A 16,669-nucleotide genomic window follows, 5' to 3' on the forward strand; every position below is an offset into this window, starting at 1 on the left:
ACTTCTTAATCACGTTTGTAGTTTAAATTAATATGGAAATTAACCCTGAAATTAACCCCAGACCATTTCAAAGCACTTCACTTTACAGATCTTGAACTACCCTAAAATAAATGCTGAAAATGTGAACTGCATAAAAAATAAAAGCTGATAGTTTTAATTTAATTTCATCTCCATTAAAGATATCACAAATGATTTACTGAGCTTTTAAAAGTGAAAAGGCGTATGCTCTGTTATGGGCACATGCCACTTACAGATGCAGGTTGTTAGAATGAAAAACGATGCTTTTGCCAGATGCTAGTTTATGGCTGGATCCCAACCCAGGAATAAAATTTTGTGGGTTTCACTTTAATGATAACCTCTATGAACGCACGTCTTTGTGCAGAAACATCTCATATCTTTTGCAGTATGTAGCTACATACCAGACTTTGTCACATTCCACATTCTGGGGAGAATAAATTTCAAACCATCTTTACTGTGGATCTGAATTTGTTCATTCAGAAGATGTACTGAACACTCACTATGTGCCCTGCACTGTGTTGTGTATTTACTGAAAGTAGTGGGTAAAGAGAGCAGATGTAGTCTCTGCCTTCATGAAAATAGTAGCCTGGGGGCAAGGGAGACATGAGAGAAGTGAACCCAAATAAGTATATAATAATAATTTGGGATAAGTGCTTGAGAGAGAATTTGGAAAGGGTGTTTAATTTGGTTTGCAAGAGGTCTGAGAAGGCCTCACTGAGGAACTGACATTTAGCCTGAGATGCAAAGAAAGGTGAGGACTTTGCCTGTTCATGCGCACACAGGTCCCCTCTGCACACATGTTATTATGTGCCTGTGGAAACGTAGCAGGAAGGTTGGAAGGATCTTCACATACCATGTGCTTAGCTCAGGGTGAGGAGGGGTAGGGGTTTTATAGGGAGGATTCTAAGTGTGCATCATTCCCAGTCACACTCTTGGTAAGTGGCACAGCTGGGATTTGAACCCACATCTCTGACTCAGAGTGCATGCTCTTTCTCTCACACTACAAAGCCTCTCAGAAAAGAGGAGCTTTCTCCCCCACTTAGATTCCCAGCACGTCATCAAGGGCATCTCGGCAGGTGGTTGGAATTTCATCTTTCTTCTTCAGTTTGGGCTGAGACAAGCGGTCTTTCTCTTTCCCAGAGGAGCTCCCTGGACCAGAAGACCTGAGCTATCACTTCCCCCTCTGAGGCTGTGTCTGTCCACGCGGTGGCTCAGATCGATGGATGGCTTAAACGGGACCGCTGTAACCAAAGCCGAGGAGTTCCTTCAGATGTTGAGGGGTTTCTTTAGTGCCTTTCTTCCCAGTTAGAAGCCTGTGGAGATAATTCCATCACCAGCTGGGGGAAGGAGTGAAGGCTGGAGGCTGAGGAGAAGTGGACCCGCCTGGGGGTGGAGAGCAGGTGGGGGTGGGGTGCCTGCCAGGTGTCACCTGTAGGATGGCCACACCTGTAGGGGAGGGGAGATACGTGGCATTCTAAGCCCCAGAGAAGAACAGCTTCTGACCTCTATTCTTTTTTTCTTTTTAACTGACATTTGAAAAGACAATTCAAGTATAATTTACATATGATAAAATGAGCAGATCGCAAGCTCAGCTCCACGGATTATGACAATGTGTACACCTAGGAAACTGGATGATATAGAACATTTCCACCATTCCAGAAAGTTCTCTTATTCCCCTGCCCCCACCCCACCATAGAAAACTGATGTTCTGACTTCTATCACCATTGGTTAGTTTTGTCTGGTCTTGGATTTCAGTTACATGGAATCACGCACTTCTGGCTCCTTTCACGTCTGGCTGCTATCTCTCACACGTATGCATGTATCAGGAGTTTCTCCCTTTTTATTGCCGACCGGAATCCCGTTGTATGGGTATACCATAATTCGTTTATCCAGTTTTAGTTGGCGAACATTTGGGTTGTTTCTGGTTTGGGGTTTTTATGAACAAAGTGCTATGCATATTTGTGTCAAAATCTTTTTAGAGATATGTTTTTTCATTTCTTTTGGGAAAATACCTAGGTGCGGAAGTGCTGGGTCAGAGGGAAGTTGTACTTTATGTACCTTTACTCTGGCTTCTAGTAGAAAGAGAAGCAGTGGGGAGATGGAATCTCACCCACTCATGGCTTTGCTGTCTTTTCTGATAAGCGTCAGTGCATGCAGCGTATTTATATCCCGTCCCCACTCCGGTGATGCTGAGCAGACAGCCCTAAACAAATGCTGTGGACATTGCTCAGCAGGTTGCTGCTGAGTAGAAGGGCTGCTTCTTACCCTAAAATCGTCTTTCCCTTGGCTTCATTTCCTGTCCATTCTTAGTTCTCTAACTCCAACGGTTAGGTCCGTCTCCACGTGTCCACTTCTCTTGCTGCAGGCAGGGGATGTTGTATAATTGGCAAGCTTTGGAGTCAAGCAGATTTGGTCTGTCTCCTGGCTCTGCCACTTATTAGCTGAGTGGAAAGAGCAATTACCTAATGTCTCTGAGCCTTGGTTTCCTAGAAACTGTTGAAAACAACTATCTTGAGGAGCAGTTATAGGAATTACATCAAGGCTCCCAAGTATGACCATGCAGGGTGCTCAAGCCCAAAGGGACCAGTGCATGCTCTGCTGCCGAGCCCTGTGTCTCCGTGTCACCATGGAGGAAGGGGCATCTTTGGTAATTCGTCTGACAGAGGGAGAAACTTTTCAAGTTTTCCCGCCCAGGGGTGGTGTCTTGTAATTCATACAAAGACGGCTGTAGTCAAACCACACGGTGAACAATATTCCACATTCAGAAGGTGCTAAATAAATGGTAGCTATTATAACGCAGATTGTATCAGGCAGGATTCTTGGTTGCAAGCAACAGAATTGGCTCTGGCTCTCTTACGGGTAAAAGGAAATTTTCTAAAGGGATATCAGGGGCTCACAAACTTGTTAGGAGACAGGAGAGCCAGGCTTGGGAATGTCAGGAACCAAGGGCACGGGGCTGTTTTTAAGGACTGTGCAGCAGGAACAAAAGCCAAGGCCACCTGAGCAGGAACTGGCTGGTCCATGCCCTGCAGTGACTGCTGAGATAAATATGGCCTCCAACTGTCCCACATCCTTGAATCACTCCAGGAAGAGAGTGTCCAATTGGCCAATTTGAACTCATGTTCTCGCCCACCTTTGGGGATGGGCCAAAAGAGTCAGGATTGAGCTTCCTTAATGATGGGCAGGCCCTCCCTACCCCCAAGATGCCACCACATGGACAATTCCCCATTATGATGATGCCTCTTTCCCAAGAACACACCTAGTGGGGATTTCCCATATTGGGATGGTAACAGGAAGGGGGATTATATGCTGGACAGCCAACGAAATGATGAATCCCATATTTAGGTCAGTTCTGAGGAATGGAAGATGTTCAGGTTTATTGCCAGGAGTCCTCGTCACTTGGTAAACCAAGCCTTAAAAATGCAGGAGCCTGTTAACCCAAGTCTTCTCTTAAATTAATGGCATGACAAAGACCCTCAGACAGAGCAGGGCACAATGCCTCAGTCTTTTCCACTTTGGTATTTGGAGAAACACTCATTCATTGTTGTTTTAAAAATGCAGAATCACCTGAAGAGATACGATTTTAGTTCTGGGAGAGCTGCCTGCCAACTTCCAGAGGATTTATTCCTCACATTATTGACTGTTAGCATAGCAGAGTGAAATGTGCCTGAGAAACTGTGAAAAAAGTAACAAACATGGTGGTGATCAAGGCTGATGGGAGGATGCTCTTGGGGAGAGTTGAGGTTTTGATTTATAGCTTTAGCATCAAGGAGTCACAAGCATTGCCGTTGCAAGCCACATTGTCACCTGATACTAACCATGGGGGAAGATTCCAGAAGGACTCAAGACTAAGTTTTTGGAGGGATACAGACACCAAGAAGAATGCATTATACATTCTATGGTGGGGTGACGATCTGGTAGGGTTGGGGATAAGTGTAGGGTGAGCAGTGGGCTCTCAGTTCCTAAAGAAGGAAAGCCAGCCTTGCAGGGCAGGAGAAGAAGGTGCTGATATTAGCTGGGCATCATTCCGGGCACTTCAGCTCTGTCAACTCGTTTAACCCTCACCACAGCTGAGTGTGGTAGGTATTATTATTCCCATTTACATATGAAGAAACTGAGGCTCAGAGAGGCCATCTAAATTGCTGTATGGTCTTATTCAGATGGACTCGTGTATGGCTAGAAGTTTTAAAGGAAGTCCTAGAACATTGCCACGCATCTGAGATCTGGAATCAGTGGGAGGGAAGGATATTCAAAACTGCTACATCAGCCACACGATAAGAGACCCTTGTCACCTCTGCGTTTTGATGACTCTTCATGGTCTTTAACATGTCCTAGCTGCCCTCAGCCCTCAGGTTCTCAAGGCAGATCTTTCCTGATGGCATGAGAGGGCACGGAGCCTCCTCCTGCCACAGTGTGGCTGCGCCTATGCAGAGGGTCCAGCTGCTGCTTGTCAAGGAAAGGAGAAGAGAGAGGAGGGAGGACAGGTGAGTGCTGCTAGGTACTCAAGCCACGAGGCCCCTTTCTCTATGCAAACAGCCCCGGCAGAGCCGCAGAGGCCAGGGTTCGTTGGTGGCCCAGGCTGCACTCCTGTCACCTTGGGGGGGGGGGTCTGTGAGCAGAAGTGGCTGATCCCTCCACCCCTACTTCCCATGTTTTGTGCGTTCTGAAGAGCCACCCTATCCCGAGGCTAGGACATCCCCAACTAACCGGAGCACGGCCGTGATTATTTGGCTAGTAACCACCTCCTCTGTTGAATTTCCTCAAACCTGCCTCACTGAAGGTATCCAAACACCTCACCCATTCCTTCATCCCACAGATATTTACGAAGCACCTGCTCTGTGTCAGGTACCATGCGGTCCCCATGGGTTTGGCGAGCAGTCCCTGCCCTCAGGAGGCTTACAGTATGGTGGGGAAGACAAACCATTCTCTTCCATAGCTCCGCCACCCCCAAAGCATCCCTGCTATTTTCTCTCACCCACCTCCCACCCCAGTGCCTACAGTCCCTGGGTCCTCCCCGCAGCCAGACAACACGATGACAAATGCTGGGCTGCTCATCAAAGACTCCATTGAGAGCTGGTCACCGTGTGCAGAAAGCAGCAGTGTTAGTCCTGAACCTGACCCAGGAAGCACTGCTTATGGGCAGCGTTGTTTTGACAGCCCTTGACAGCAGGTGTCTGTCAGCCCTCTATTTGTCCCTTCCCCACCCCACCCTCAACACATACACACACAGCCTCCAAGCGTCACTTCAGTTTGGAAAGCATGGAGGGAGCAAGGTGGAGAGAGGAGCCAGGCGTCACGCGGCCTGTTGACCAGCGATGGGGGGCAGGTGTGGCCAGAGGACACATGCAGCTGTGCTGAAACACCCCACGAGTGTGATGCAGCCCCTGCCCTCGAGGATGAAGGGAGTGGGGGTCACGGGTCCCTCAGCTGCAACACTTCTCTCTGCCTGTGCCTTTGAAGAGGGCTGTTTTCTTCCGTGGACCCACCATCAGAGTATGCCTTCTCAGTGTCTCACCCGGTGGAAAGAATTGCTCCGGCTGTAGGGTCTCGGCGATGAGAGGAAGGGAATGTCCTGGGTAAGGGTGTGGGCTGCCAGAGACTGATTTTAAGGGAAGAGAAACGGAGTGAGTATAGGGTAGTGAGTTAAAGCTTTGGAGTCAGACGCACTTGGAACTCAAATCCGAAATATGATCCAGCAGTTCCATTCCTAGAGAAATGAAAACACCTGTCCACACAAAGACATGTATGCAGATGTCCATAGCAGCATTATTCGTAATAGCCAAAAAGTGGAAACAATCCAAATGTCCATCAACTGAAGAATGGATGAATAGAATCTGACGCATCTATACAGTGGACTACAATTCCGCGGTACACAGGAGTAGCGTGCTGACACGTGCTACAACATGGATGAACCTGAGAGCACAGGAGTAGCGTGCTGACACGTGCTACAACATGGATGAACCTGAGAGCGTCAGCTACACGACAGAAGCCAGATGCAAAAGCTCCTAAGCTGTATGATTTCATTTATAACAAAAGTCCAGAAAAGGCGAATGTCTGGATACAGAAAGAAGATGGGTGGTTGCCTGGGGCTGGAGACAGGGGGTGGGGCGTGAACAGGGAGTAACTGCAAATGGGGACAAAGGTGATCTTTTTAAGGAGGTGGAAATGTTCTAAAGCTAAGTAGAGAGGGTTGCACAGCTTTGTAAACTTACCAGAAGTCATTAGATTGTGCACTGAAAGTGGGTAAGTTCATGGCGTGTAAACTGTACCTCCGTGAAGCAGTTTCAGAAATCCTAATTATGTCACTCACTAGCTGACAGACCCTGAGAAGCTACTTGACTACTGAGTATCCCCATCTGTCAAATGGAGATAATGATACCGACCCAGTAGGCTCGCTGTGAAAGCCAAGGGGCCTGATTTAAAACGAGCATTCAATAAACGATAGCAGCTTTTGCTACCACTCCATTTTTTTAAAATGATTTGGTTTATAAAGATATATGGAGAGATACCAAGAATCATGGGTAGCAGTGAAATTATAGTGTTTGAGGGCTCTCCCTGTACTAGATAGATTTTTTTAAATGGTCTGCCTCCATATACATTCCTGAATGTTTCTCTGAATGCCAGGGAGACTGGTTTAAAAAAAAAAACCAAAACTCACACCAGCCAAAAGCGTAATGGGGGTGCAGGTCTTATATCAATATTGACAGCAAGGGGAGTGAATTATACCGAAGTGAAAGCGAAGGAAATCCAGTTGGTGACTAGTGTGCCTTCCTATTCCAGCTCTTCATTCCTATTTATGAATCCAGGAATGCCTTTGGAGTTTACTGTGAGCAACAGGTGGGCTGAAAGATCTTTCTATGAGTCAAAACCCTTCTCATTGCAAGTGTGGAAACACAACACAGACTGGCCAAGAAAGAAAGGAAACATAGACCCCAGATCCAACGATAGAATGGGATTTGAGCTTGTCTGGATCTAGGATCTCAAGTGAAGTCAATTCTGGTCCCTCTAAAGCTTGGCTTTCCTCTGGGTTAGATTTATTCCCAGGAAACTTGTCCCTCTCATGGTGACAACAGAGTTCGCAGCAACCCCAGGCTCATGTTCATTCAGCTTAACAACCCCAGGGAAACAACAATTCTTCCCCAATAGTTTCAGCAAAATCCCCAGGGTTTACTCTCCTTCATTGTACCTAGATCTCCTGTGCCTCCTGAACCAGTCACTGTGGCCTGGAGAATGCAGCATGCTGATTGGCCAGACTGGGGTCACATGACCTTAGGTAGGCAAGGTCAGCCCCACGAAACACACGTTGATGGTAAGAGAAGGAGGGGAGGTCCCTCAAAGGGAAATTAAGAGATTCTTACCAGAGGAAGAGAAAATAACCAACAGTCAGATAAAACATAGATTCCACTCTGACCATCCACCTTGGGGCTTCTACCTTCTTTGTGCAGATCTTGGAGTAATTTTATTATTTTTTATTTATTTATTTATTTTTGGCTGCATTGGGTCTTTGTTGCTGCGTGCAGGCTTTCTCTAGTTGCGGCGAGTGGGGGCTACTCTTTGTTGTGGTGCGTGGGCTTCTCATTGTGGTGGCTTCTCTTGTTGCGGAGCACAGGCTCTAGGCATGCGGGCTTCAGTAGTTGCGGCTCGCGGGCTCTAGAGCGCAGGCTCAGTAGTTGTGGCACACGGACTTAGTTGCTCCGCGGCATGTGGGATCTTCCTGGACCAGGGCTCGAACCCATGTCCCCTGCTTTGGCAAGTGGATTCTTAACCACTGCGCCACCAGGGAAGTCCCTTGGAGTACTTTTAGAACAGTTATTTGGGGAACTCTTTGGCCCTGTTTGATGGATCCCCTTAGTCTGCTATTTTTCAGGGGCTCCAAAGCTGTCCTCCTCTTCAGGCCTGAGTACTGGTTAGCAACTTCATTTTCATAAGAGAATGTTAATCCCACCTCCCAAAGCATATGTTTCAGCATTTCACTAGAAACACAATATCTGCATTATAAATTCTTGATAAGGAATATAACTTTAAAGATTTGACTCTTATAAAAAATTTGATTTCAGGGGCTTCCCTGGTGGCACAGTGTTTAAGAATCCACCTGCCAATGCAGGCAACACGGGTTCGAGCCCTGGTCTGGGAAGATCCCACATGCCGCGGAGCAACTAAGCCCGTGTGCCACAACTACTGAGCCTGCACACCTAGAGCCGCAAGCCACACTACTGAGCCAGCATGTTGCAACTACTGAAGCCCGCACACCTAGGGCCTGTGCTCCGCAACAAGAGAAGCCATCGCAATGAGAAGCCTACACACCGCAACAAAGAGTAGCCCCTGCTCGCCGCAACTAGAGAAAAGACCATGCGCAGCAACAAAGACCCAACACAGCCAAAAATGAAATAAATAAATTAAAAAATTTTTTTGATTTCAAAATGTAATTCACATGGAGACTGTTTAGAGTGCTTACAGTGTAGTCGTTTCTCCAGATACTCCAGACTGCAACCCTGGGTCAAGCCAGAGCTACCCAAGAACCGTATGGCTACTTCAACTGCATGGCTTTGGCTCCCCTGTGCAACCACCTCTTGGGAGTATGCCACTGGTTTTTACTGAAAAAAAGTTTTTTACTATAAGAGTAGCTAATGCTCTTACTATAGTTTTTTACTATAAAAAGCCATTGTATTAGTCAGGATATTCCAGGCCATGATGCAACAACAAATAAACCCTGAATCCTCAGGGGTTTAACACAACAAAAGTTGACTTTTTGTTCACCTTGCAGTCTGATGTGGGTCAGGTGGTCCTCTCCCAAAGAGACTCAGGAATCTAAGCTGCTTCCACCTGACTCCTCAGCTGTCTCTGATTTCTTTTCTCGCGTTCTTGAGGATGAAGCAGCTGAGCGGAAGGGAACCAGTGAGCAGAATTCATTGATACTTACATTCTCTTCCCTGAAAATTCAGCTACATGATTCCAAACTAAAAGGGGTTCTGGAAAATGTCATCTCCCTGAGTGCCCCTGAAGAGAAAACAGGCTGGTGAACCCACGGCCTTGTCTCTGCCACATTGGTTTTAGGAAAAACACAAGCTTATTTGTTATAAGAAGGCTGTTGAGATTAAGTAGAGCAGATGGAAACACATGCATTTATTACCATTCCTTCCCCAAACCCAGCTAAAAGTATAGTAAATGGATTTTCGAAAGGCATGAACCCATGAGGATAAAGAGAACGAGAAGGAGATGACAGCAATTAAATTTTGGAAGTTGGAAAACGCATAAACAAGTGGGTACCGGCCACTTCCAGGAAAGCTGAAGCCTTAGTCAGGACGGGGTGGAGGTAGGGTGAGGTGAGAGAGGAGCCCGGAGGCAGGCTAAGCCCAATCCCAGAAAGGCTTAGATGTCAGGGGCGCCAGGTAGTATTTGGAAAGTAGGGGGACAGATGGTACCAAAAACAGAGGGACTGGTTTAAATTTGTAAAAGTAGCCTTTAGACCACCCCCTACCCTCCTCCACACATGGACAACTGATTTTTCTATCCCACTCCAGCAAAAGAAGAGAGGTTTATCTCTCTTCTTTTGCTGGAGTGGGATAGAAAAATCCAGGTGGGTCTGAGGATCTGGCTTACCTCCAGGCAATGTTAGCAGGGCGGCCCCCCATGCATATACACACCACGCATAGGCTCACACGTGTGCACACCCTACAGGGAGGTTAATAGAGATCTACAGCCCTCGTTACCATTTGCTTTCATAAATAAATATATTAAATAGGTAAGCCAAATTTATTTCTGCCAACAGCTTGCTGGCTACACCTCCCCCTCTTAGTCCCAGTTCCCGCAGTAACCCCAGCCTCTTCCACCCTATCCCCAGGCATGATTTTCTCTCTTAAAATTTTATTTTTAATTTGTCGTGATGAATGAGTGACACCTCTGACAGCCGATTCGCGGAGATTAATAGAAACGACACAATATTTACGTCGGCGCTACGAACAATTATCCTGCCATCTATCTCTGAGATTATCTTCCTGATTGAAAACTACTCATCCATGTAATCGGAATTATTTGGAATTAGAAGGGAATTTATAGCCCCCCTGGAGCACACTCTCTCCCCTTGAATCAACACCTCGGGCTTCATCATTCTCTTGTCCTTCCTCTGGGGCTTTGGCCTTCTCTTCTGTCTTGATGATGAGCAGGGAAAACTCCCCTCTCTTCCAGGAGGGCCGCTTGTCAGGGCAGTGGGCATCTCTCTGGCCTGGCATGGTGACTGTGTGATGAGGGGTCTGGATGCAGTGGTTGGTGGGAGAGAGCGACCAAGTGATGTTGGAAGAATCAGGGGTCAGCAAGGGCGGCTTGTGAGCTCAAGATAGATGAACACAATCTGAAGAAAGAGGCTAATACGAGAGTGGAGAAGAAAGGTGACTTTGGGAAGCAGGTGGAATCAGGTTGGACCAGCTGAGAAATCTAAAGGAGCAGGACAGGGTCTAAGAATGATGCTGAGATGGGTGGTGTGCAGGGCCAAGCAGGCTGAGTCGGGCGGTCTGGAGCAGGACCCTATTAAGAGCCACATTTGGGTTGCAGGGGTGGGGGAGGGGAGGCTGCATAACAGCTTGTGCAGATCAGGGGAGGCCATGGAGTGGGATTCAAAGGATGAAAGAATGGTGATGCTATGAGTATGCTCTTTGTTCTCTGCCTGGTCCCTGTCTGCTAGCCCAGTGGATACTGAATCAGACAGACCTTGATTCTGACTCCTCACTCTGCCACTTTGGAGCTGTGTGACCCCAGGCAAGTTTCTTAGCCTCTCTGAGCTTCAATTTTCAATCTCTAAATCCCCAATTTACAATCCTCCCTGTAGGAGTGTACACAATCTGTACATTGAGGGTAGTAACAGTACCTACTTCACAGGGGTGTTATGAAGATTAAGTGAGATAATGCATGCAGGGTGCTTTGCACAGTTCCTTGTATGTAGGAAAAGCCCAGTATATGTAGGTGCCGCAGAGGAGATAAACCTTTGTCTCCCTTTAGGAGACAAAGACCTGGGCTCCAGGATTGGCCCTGTTTGCCAAGTTCCTTTCCCCTCCTTTGGCATCCTCATCCTGCTAACACGTTGGCCTGCAGCCTCCTCCTCGCCTCCCCCTCTGTAGTACTGGACTGGCAACTGCAGCTGCAGAAAGCAGGCAGGTGCTTGGTTTGATGGGTGCATGCTAGGATTTCAGAACCACTTTCTGGTACTTCTCCTGTCCTCTAATCCTTCTAACTGCTAATGTGTATTGGACACATATTAGCATATTTTAAGTACTTTACCCGCATTTAATCAATATAATATCACCATAAACTATGTGCTATTAGTTAGTAACATTCTCATTTTACAGATAAGGAAACTGAGGACCTGGGAGGTTAGATAATTTGCCAAAGTCACATGGCTAATGTGATGGGCGGCCTCTAAGATGCCCTCACTGGTCTCTACCTCTGGCATTCACACCCATGTGTCATCCTCTGCCCTTGGGGCAGGCTGGACCTAGTGGCTTGCTTCTAGTGAACAGAGTATGACAAAAGTGATGGGATGACACTTTAGAGATTAGGTTCCAGAAGACTGTGACAACTGTCTTGCCCAGTCTCTCTCTTCCTAGCTTTTCTCAGGTCACTTGCTCTGGGGAAGCAAGCTGCCAGGTAGTGAGCTCCTGTATGGAGAAGCTTCAGGGAGCGGAGGGCAGCCTCTGATCAACAGCCCATGAGGAACCAAAACCTGCCAACAACGCTGGGAGTGAGTTTGAAGGTGAATCATTCCCCAGTGGGACCTTAAGGTGACTAGCAGGCTAGCAGGACTTGTCTTCAACAGGAAAACAATCTGGCTTTTACCTCACTCGCATTGGAGCCCAAGCTCATCCGACAGAAATGAGCTCATCACCACTGTGTTGTGAAAGGCCCTTCTTCCCTTCATGGACTCCCATCCACACCCAAGTCCCCCTCCCACTGCCTGTGTCCAGCGTGTGTCCCCCTCCCACTGCCTGTGTCCAGCGTGTGTCCTAGAGACATAACAGGACCGAGCAGAAGAGACTAGGGAGGAAACATATGTGAAATGATGTGTATGGTTACCCTTTCTTAGGAACCACTTCGGATGCAAATAGACGATTCTGCAGAGGACCAGGGCAGGGCCCAGAGACAGAAGTTGAGCCTTATTTAAAAATGACAGTAGATGTCTGTATTTGTTTGGCAGTGTGGATTGCGGGGGCAGGGGGCACTGCAGTGAGGTGCGTGCTATTCTGGTGGGGCCTGGGAGCAGAACAGACGGGGCCGTTGGAGCCTCATCCACCCCGAGCTGAGGGGCATGATCTCTCCTATCCTTGGGCAGCACCCGGTGCTGGAGGAAAATCAACCCAAAGCAAGTCCTCAGAGCAAGCAGCCTCTTCATGAGAGGGGCCACGGGGGGCAGGCAGGAAAGTCATCAGGGTAACCAGCCTTAATAAAGGTAGAAGATGAAATGGGAGAGGGCTGGGCTGGAGCAGGGGGAGTCGCAGGGAAGGAAATGGTTGCTGGAGAAACAGATGCAATTGAACAAGACTCGTGGAGATGGATTTCCCTGCCTTGGTCCAAACTCAAATCCCTGTGCTCAGATTAATTAGCAAGGAAATATTTTCCTGTCTGCAGAAACAGGCTGCTGGATTGCCAGTGGGACATGAGGGTGGGCAGTCTATCAACTAACTACTAATTAGGTTACTTCCCACTGCTGTTGACATGTTCCTGGGCCAAAATAAAGGAGGGAGGAGGAGGGTATAGGAACAGAGACAGAGAGAGAGGTGCAGGCCAGGATCTTCTCTGCTCATTGTGCAAAACTGTTGGCTGGAATTAGGAAGGAGACCTGGGTCCAAAGCCCAAAGGGGAGATGACAGAAGACAGCCATGTTCTGAGTAGCGGACAGCCCTTGGCGGAGAGCTACACTTGTGCTTGTATTGCCTGGCTTTCTGCAAAAGCTCCGAAAACATGCACAGTAGGGAAGCCCTGGGTGGGAATTTGAATGATGATAATAATGACAATGGGTGCTTTTTGAAGTATCGGTAGCACTTCATTCGTTCATTTGTTCAACAAGTATGAGATAGGGGCGTGGGGGGGCACAGAGAATGGGAGATTAACATTCATTTGCCTCATTGTTTCTCATAACTAGGGAGAAGGTATTTTAGCCCCTTTTTATACATAAGGAAATTGGGGCTCAGAGAGGTTAAATAACTTGCCCATAGTCACACAGCAAGTAAGAAGTAGTGAAACTGAATTTTGCACCCAAGGTGGTCCTGATTCCAGCCCTGCCTACCCTTAATCACTGCTCAGTGGATAATGCACAGTCAACAAATATATTGTCTTCTTTTGTCTGCCTGAGTTCCCCACTTCTGCCCTAAAGTTCTCAAGGCATATTCTTCAGTATGTCACATGCAGGAACTTTAAATATCCTGCAGGAGGGGCACCACCATGTTTCCCAAGGTCTGAGGCCATCATTTAGTTCCCGATTTTAGAGAACCAAATAGGAAGGTTGGCCAACCCATTCCACTGGCAGCACCATCAAGTCATCTACATTGTGCACGTGTGGAGTTTGCCTATTTGCTTACAATCTCTCACTGCAGATGGGGCCGTAAGCTGTGGTGCAAAGTATCTCATGGCCATGCCCTCTCCTGGGCCGGTCCATCCTCCACCCTCCACCCTTTCCCTGTGAGCAGAGTTGGACCACAGGATATCCCTCTGCTCTCTGGGTGAACCTCCTGCCTGGTGAGTCCTGTTCTGCCCTGTTGTTTCTTTCTTTCTTTCCTGGAATCTCCTCCTGCTATTAAAGTAGCTCTTTGTAGCCTGTGCACTAGATGGCAAGTTTCTTGAGGCCAAAGACTGTGTCATGTTCACCTTTGCGTTCCCTGAACTTAATATTGTACCAGGGACCTTGTGATGAGTGTTCCATGAATGTTTGCTGAATGAGGGAGTAAATGCCTGAAGGACTCTGTTTGGCTCACATCTGACCTGCCTCTAAATGTTTCCCTAATTTTTACTATTGCACCAGACACCAGAACTGGGGTGTCTAAGTAGTCTCTGCTAACTAAGTATGGCACACAGATGACAGTGCCCCCAAGATGCCATTTTACCCTGTGTGCATGCAAGTTCCCTCTTAACATTGAAAGAGTGGGGACTCTGTACAGAGGAGTTGCTACTGCTATGGACGGTGACTGGAGTTCAGGTACTGCTGTTCTCCCTCTTAGGCCTTTGAAAGGCAGATCCAGACCTGAGGGCCTGGGCATGGGGAGGCTGACGGATGGGGTAGGGAGATACATCAGAGTGGCCGGGAATGAAATAGTGTCCAGGAAACCTGCTTCCTCGGAGCGAGCCCTGTGCGAGCAGAAGGAATCTATCCACAGAGGGGTGAGGTAGCAGAGCAAGTGGGTTACCTAAAAATAGCAGCGCTGGTTTCCCACGCTTAGAGATGGATCCTCTGTGAGTCGTCTTGGCTGGTTTGTGCAAGTTTGCTTATTTATTGAGAGTTAGAGAAAAGGACCAAATCATTCACCTGCAGGTGGAAACCTGCAAGCCCTTCTGCAGTGAGCAACTAGACAGGGCAGCTACGCAAGAGGCTCCTGAAACCCAGAGGCCTGGGGCTTGCTGTGGGGAGGCAGCCAGGCCTAGGAGCCCCCCTTCAGCTGCTTCCTGCCTTTATGGCACAGTTGATGGTGGGCAGAACCTCACTCCAGTCACGGGAGACTTCTGTGGAAGAGGCATGTATATACACACAAGCGCCCATAGATCCGTCCGAATGTGTATCTCTTTGAGGGAGTTAATGAGCTACTGGGCATAAATCACCTAGCCCAGCACCAGGCACCCACAGTAGGTGCCTAATAAATGTTAACTAAGGAGTCAGTTAGGTGGAGTGAAATCAGGACAGGAGGAGGTAGGGATGGAGAGATATAATATAAAACAGCCATAGTGTTTTTGAAGACAAGGGATGGATTTTTGGAGTCAGGAAGCCATAGGTTCAGATCCTAACTCTGCTGTTTGCTAACACTGTAACCTCAGGCAAATTACGTCACCTCTCAGAATCATTCCTCATCTATAAATTTTTAAAAACGGGGATAATAATACCTATCTCATAAGATTGTTGGGATTATTAAGTGAAATTATATAGAGTACCTGTACAAGGCTGAGTTCAGTAAATTAGAGCTATTTTTCTTTTTATTATCATTTGTTACGAATAGCATCAACAATGAGGACCCTCAGATTATTAACAGTTAGAATATTACTTTAAAAAAGAACTATTAAAGATGCCAATATTCCCCAAATCGATCTCTAGATTTAATGAAATCCCAATCAAAATACCAGTAGGCTTTTTTTTTTAACAACTGATTATCAATTTATGAAAAACGTTGATTTAAGCATCTGCAATGGTGACTTCAGCCTCAACTCCTGGCTCAGTACTGACGGAAGGGATATGCTTGACAATCTCAGAAGCGCTGTGCAGGTCGATGAGTCGCTTGTGGATCCTCATCTGGAAACGATCCCAAGTCTTAGAACCTTCACCACAAGGAGTTTTCCTTGTAGTCTGAGAATATTCTCGGAGTCTTGGTAGGCATCGGAACCGGTCCTTTCATTTTGAGATTCTTTTCCTTCGCACTTCTGATCAGGTCAGCACATACCTTCTCCAAAGACTGCACGCTACGGCTGGTGAGGGTGATTCTAATGCCGTGAATCGCCACCTCGGCCTCCACGGGAGTCTTTCCGGTATCTTTAAAAGCCATGGCTGCGGCGCGGCTTCCTGACCGACTTGTTCCTCGGCCAGAGCGAACAGCGGTGAGTCAGGAGCAGGAGCCGGTGGCCCGAGGCTCCGCTGCAGGGACCGCATCTTCCTCCAAGAGCCAGCAGGCTTTTTAAAAATAGAAATTGACACACATATTCTAAAATTTATATGGAAATGCAAAGGCCTCATAATAAACCAAAATATGTTTTAAAAGAAAAAAGTTGGAAGAACTATACTACCAGATTTTAAGACTTAAAAGCTACAGCAGTAAATATTGGCATAAGGATAGGCGTATTGATGAATGAAACCGAACGGAGAGTTCAAATGTAGACCCATTTAGTTGCTTTTCTACATAGGTGCCAAGGTTTTCAATGTGGAAAGGATAATATTTTCAACAGATGGTGCTGGAATGGCTGGATATCCATTTGGAAAAAACAAAACAAAACAAAAACCTCAGTTCTTCTTACCTCACACCACATACAGAAATTTATTCAGAATGGGCTATAGCTTTGTGATGGCTAATTTTACGTGTCAACCTGGCTGAGCCATGGGATGCCCAGATATTTGGTCAACTAGTATTCTCCATGTTTCTATGAGGATATTTTTGGATGCGATTAACATTTAAATCAACAGATTGAGTGAAGTAGATTACCCTCCCTAATGTTGGTGGGCCTCATCCAATCAGTTGAAGGCCTGAATAGAACAAAAAAGCTGACTCTCTCTTGAGTAAGAAAGGATTCCTCCTGCTTTCCTGCCTTTGAGCTGGGACGATGACTTTTTCCTGCCTTCAGACTTGAAATGAAACATCAGCTCTTCCTGGGTCTCTAGCTTGCCAACTCTGCAGATCGTAGGACTTGTCAGCTTCCATAATCCCATGAGGCAATTCCTTGTAATAAATCTCTTTCCATAAATATATAGATATAT

General features: G+C 47.0%; 1 pseudogene; it reads right to left on the bottom strand.

Moving 5' to 3' along the window:
* Positions 1-15,379: 15,379 nt before the first annotated feature.
* LOC115839646 (small ribosomal subunit protein uS10-like) lies at positions 15,380-15,814 on the bottom strand (annotated as a pseudogene).
* Positions 15,815-16,669: the final 855 nt, after the last annotated feature.

This window comes from Globicephala melas, chromosome 2 (assembly GCF_963455315.2).
Source record: "Globicephala melas chromosome 2, mGloMel1.2, whole genome shotgun sequence".
Lineage (NCBI taxonomy): Eukaryota > Metazoa > Chordata > Mammalia > Artiodactyla > Delphinidae > Globicephala > Globicephala melas.